The 4,829-nt window shown below is 36.2% G+C and overlaps 1 pseudogene; it reads right to left on the reverse strand.

The window, feature by feature from the left end:
* Positions 1–3,239: 3,239 nt before the first annotated feature.
* LOC103255402 lies at positions 3,240–4,513 on the reverse strand (annotated as a pseudogene).
* Positions 4,514–4,829: the final 316 nt, after the last annotated feature.

Here is a 4,829-nt window from a genome sequence, read left to right on the forward strand (position 1 = left end):
TGTCCAGATACAGTAATGTTTTCTGGCTTGTGCAGCAAGCTTCCTCTCTATGTATTTGAGAGGGTGCTTTAGGAACTATACCTAAAGTGTCCCATACACACTTGGATGTTATTTAAATGACAAATTCTGAAACCTTTAGACCCTCTTAGAAGATGGTGAGTGTATTTTGCATGTGAGAGAAACATGAATCATTGGTGGACAGAGGGCAGATATAGTAGGCAGCTTCTAAGATGACAGCCAACAATTGCCACCTCTTGATATTCATGTCCTTGTGTAGTTCCCTACCTTATTGTATCAGGGTTGGTTTTTGTGACACGATCTGGCTCTGGGGAAACAAGGTTCTATGTCATGTGTAGCCCTTTGTAGTAAGTAGCCCTTTTGAGGAGGGATTGAGGCTTCCTGCCAACATCTACTAGAGAGATTGGAAAAAGATTCTCCAGATCCAGTCAAGCCTCAACATGACTAGAACCCTAGCTGGCACCTTGATTGCAATCCCACGAGAGACCCTGAACTGAAACTACGCAAACATGACATTCCTGAACTGACCTACAGACACAGTGAGATAGTAAATATTTCTTGTTTAAAACGACTAAATTTGGAGTTTATAACTTAAGGTTTCCTGGATTATCAAGGAACAATAGCAAGAGATGAGAGGTTTAACAGAGGCTAACGGTGAAATTAGTTGCCATAACTATTGGGTTAAAACAAGAGGTTTTAACAAGGTAAGATAGCAAGAGAATCTGAGGTGGCACATAAGATGTACACAATATAGAAGGGTATACTTGCATCATAAAATGACTTTTTCTATTTCTTGAGAGAGTTTGCAAGATTCATACAATTTATTTCATAAATATTTTGAAGAATTCACCTTTGAAGCAATATGGGCCTGGAGTTTTCTTTGTAGAAAGTTTAAAAATTACTGATTAATTTGCCTAGTAGATATAGGAGTATTTAAGTTTTCAGTTACTTCCTGTGTCAGTGTGTTTAACATGTGCCCAGAAATTTTTTCATTTCATCTACATTTTCAAATGTATTGGTATATGTTATATGCATATACATTTTATTGTGTGCAGGGGTGTTTAGTGATGTACCATTTTCATTTCTGATATTAATAATTTATGTTAATGCATATTCTTAATCAGACACACAAGGCAGTTATCAATTTTATTAATATTTTTTAGTAACTAGCCTTTGACTTTGTTTTTTTCTACATTTGCTTTCCATTTCAATTCTGTCTGCTTTTAATTATTTCCTTTTTTAATAACCTATAACATTATGACACTGTCTTTTTTATAAATTCTTAAAATGAAAGGTTTAGATTATCATTTTTTAAGCATTTTGTCCTTAATGCATTAAAGACTTTACCTTTGTTAACAGCTGAAAAAAATCACAAGATCTATAAATTTGGAAAAGACACTTTGTTTTTATGAAGGGCTAAAGCCTGTAAAGTGGCCCTCCAGGCAGGCTGGGAAACTTAGTGTCCAGCCAAAGCTGGAAGCAGGCACTTTGAGGGAAGAAGGGTTGGGGCAAGAGTTTTATACTCAGCAGGTTAGCTAAACATACATATTTAACAAGTTATCAAAGGAGTTATGAATATTTAAGAAGAGGGAATATGTATGTGCGTGATAAGTAAATATGTGTTAGATGTGACTTGGGGTGGAGACTTACTATTGTGTTATAATTGGGCCATGTACATCAAAAGATGAAGCAAAGACACGAAGGCATTCAAACACACAACTTCTGTAAACTGGCCAGAACCAACCTACGGTCATTATTATCAGAAGAAATTTACCGAAATCAGGCCCGGCTCAGTGACTCATGTCTGTAATCCAAACACTTTGGAAAGCTACTAGTCCCAGCTACTCGGGAGGCTGAGGTGGAAGGATCATTTGAGCCCAGGAGGCTGAAGCGGCAGTGAGCTGTGATCTGTGCCCTCCAGCCTGGGCGACAGAGTGGTTACTGAAATCAATCTCTTGTCTGAACAAAGCTGTAGTTATTATTTGTGGAATGGTGGAGGGGTCAGTTCGTGTTTGGTGATGCTGTAATTGTTTTAGTGTTGCTTATTTTGAGGCTAGTATTTGTTTAGTTGTTAGAGAAAAAGAATAAAGAAACTCTTGTGGCAGTTAGAATAGGGTTCATTTTTTAAGTGTAGAGATGTGTGATTTAATCCTTGTCTGGCATGGATCTTGTTTATAATTGAGGATCTTATTGTCACAGAGTCCATTTTGTCAGTCTTATGATTTCTATTTTAACATTAATGCTGGTCAGTTGTTGTATCTAAATCACAAAAGAGTTGGAGTAAAATGAGGTGTGTCTAGCCTATCCTTCATGACTGGGAACTCAGTTTTTAAGGTTTCTCTGGGATCTCCTCGGCCAAGATAGGGTCCCTTTAATTGGTTGGGGGGCTTAGAATTTTATTTTTAGTTCTCATCTTGGAAGGCGTAACTTTAGCTGCCATTCACAAGTTTTGATATATAAGACTTTAGTTATCATTCAATTAATAATATATTTTATTTCCACTGTGACTTATCTCTGTATAATTTAGAATTACATTGCTTAATTTGAAAACATTTGGGAGATTTATAGTATTCATTTTGTTATCAGTTTCTATCAATTTTTAATTCCACTTTGGTTCAAGAATAGTCTCCCTATATTTTAATCTTTAAAAATTTGCATAATCATGTGTCAAGGTGTTTATTAAGAAATAGAAATAGAATATGTTTCATGCTAAACCTCTTCTGAGAATCCATGAATCTAATCAAATCTACAAATCTAATGCAAATTTTGTGCAAATATACGATTTACAAATTTGAGAAAAATACCACAAAAGGATAGAAATTAGAGCAAATATTGTTTATTTTAAACTTATTTACTGGATGTGGAAATATTGCATAATAATAAACATGTCATTCAATTCGAGAAATAAGAGATTGCAGATGAAGATGAAGTTCCCTATATTACCAAATTTTTTTATATCTTCTTCAAACCCCTTAATAATAACCACTACCTTGAATTGATTTTTACTATCTTATTGTGTTTAAATATTTTTTACTATTCTGAAGTTTTTATTGCTATAATTGTCCATGTTTTTAGAACTTATGTGTTTTTATTGTGTGTATTCATCTGTAAAATCCTTCTTTATGCTTTAAGAAACTTTCATAGACTGAGTCACAATGGATTATCACTTCTCAAATTTTTACCTGGATGCAATCAGGACTAGTGTTCTAACCCAGGAAAATTTAAGAACACGTTGTCTTGTAGTTAAAAGAATTTTTATCAAGATTCCTTTGATGCAATAGGAAGCTAGCTCTGTAATGAGCAGGGGAAAATTATTGTATTTGAAATGACACGGGTCAACCTGGAAACTATTATATTGTATCAATATCAAAGTACTGATAGTTGGATAAGCAAGATGAAAGAAAACTAGTAATATTCTCTAGCACCAGGTTGCTCTCATTTATGTAGTTAATAAAAATGAAAAGCACAATTAGTTCCATAAAAGAAAACAAAGCAGTTCACCAAGAAAAGAACAACATAAGTGGCTGTTGTTTCAGGAAATGATTCTGGTAAGAGGTTGATACTGTGGATATAGAAGACTATCTTGTAATGTCCGAAGAAGATAATCACCAAACAGAAACTGATCCAAATCATGAGTAACAAAAAGAGAAATAAGTCAATAACTCTATACCACCAAACTATCTTTGAAAAATGAAGGAGAAATACAGTCATGCATTGCTTAATGACAGGGATATGTTCTGAGAAATGTGTCATGGGCTGTTTTTTTTTGAATTGGAGTCTCACTCCGTCTCCCAGACTGTAGTGCAGTGGCACACTCCCGGCCACCGCAACCTCGACCTGCTGGGCTCCGGCGATCCTTCCACCTCAGCCTTCCAAGTCGCCACAACTACAGGCGTGCACTACCACACCTGACTAATTTTTGATGCATTGTAGAGACAGTTCTCGCCAATTTGCTGGGTGGGTCTCGAACCCTCGGACTTAGGCAATCCACTCGCCTCGGCCTCCCAGAGTGAAGGGATTACAGGCTGAGCCACCGAACCTGGCCCATTGGCCATTTTTTGTCATGTCCAAACATGAGTAAATATGGCTCTTTGAAATAACTGTAGCGAGACCTCATCTCTATGAAAAACAAACAAGCAAACTAGTTGGGCATGATGGCGTATGCCTGTAGATCCAGCTACTTGGGAGGCTGAGGCCTGAACCCAGGAGTTTGAGGCTGCAGTAAGCTGTGATTGTGCCACTACACTCTAGCCTGGACCACAGAGTGAGACCCTGACTCAAAAATAAAAATGTTTAAAAAAGGAAATAACATTGTATGATGGTATATAAACTATATTGTTTTACAGTGCATTACAGAATACACAAGTCCAACATCGGTGGAATTGCTGGTGGCTAGAGTGCTTATGATGACCAAAATCACATATTGATCAGCATGTTGCTTATCCAGAAATAAATCAAGGGTGAAATTTGTGAGGAGATTTTGGGTTTGAGCCATGTCCACTTGGAATGACCAGAACGGATAATGATAACCTGAAATGTATTCAGGGGAGAAGAACATATACATATATCCCATTTTTCCTTATAAATGTATAATATTGCTTTACAACCAATATCAAGAAAAATATTTCTAATTCCAAAGGATGACAGTATATATGAAATACTCCTGAAAAAGATAACATTAGCCAAAGTTAGGTGTGTGAGAATCACACCGAAGGCCTTCTTCTGATGGGTTGAAATAAGAAGATGTACATATGTGAGTATGCAATGAATAGCATTAAGTTCCCTATGAGACAATGCCAGTTTGAAAGACA

This window comes from Carlito syrichta, unplaced genomic scaffold (assembly GCF_000164805.1).
Source record: "Carlito syrichta isolate Samal-C Ts95f unplaced genomic scaffold, Tarsius_syrichta-2.0.1 Scaffold74266, whole genome shotgun sequence".
NCBI lineage: Eukaryota > Metazoa > Chordata > Mammalia > Primates > Tarsiidae > Carlito > Carlito syrichta.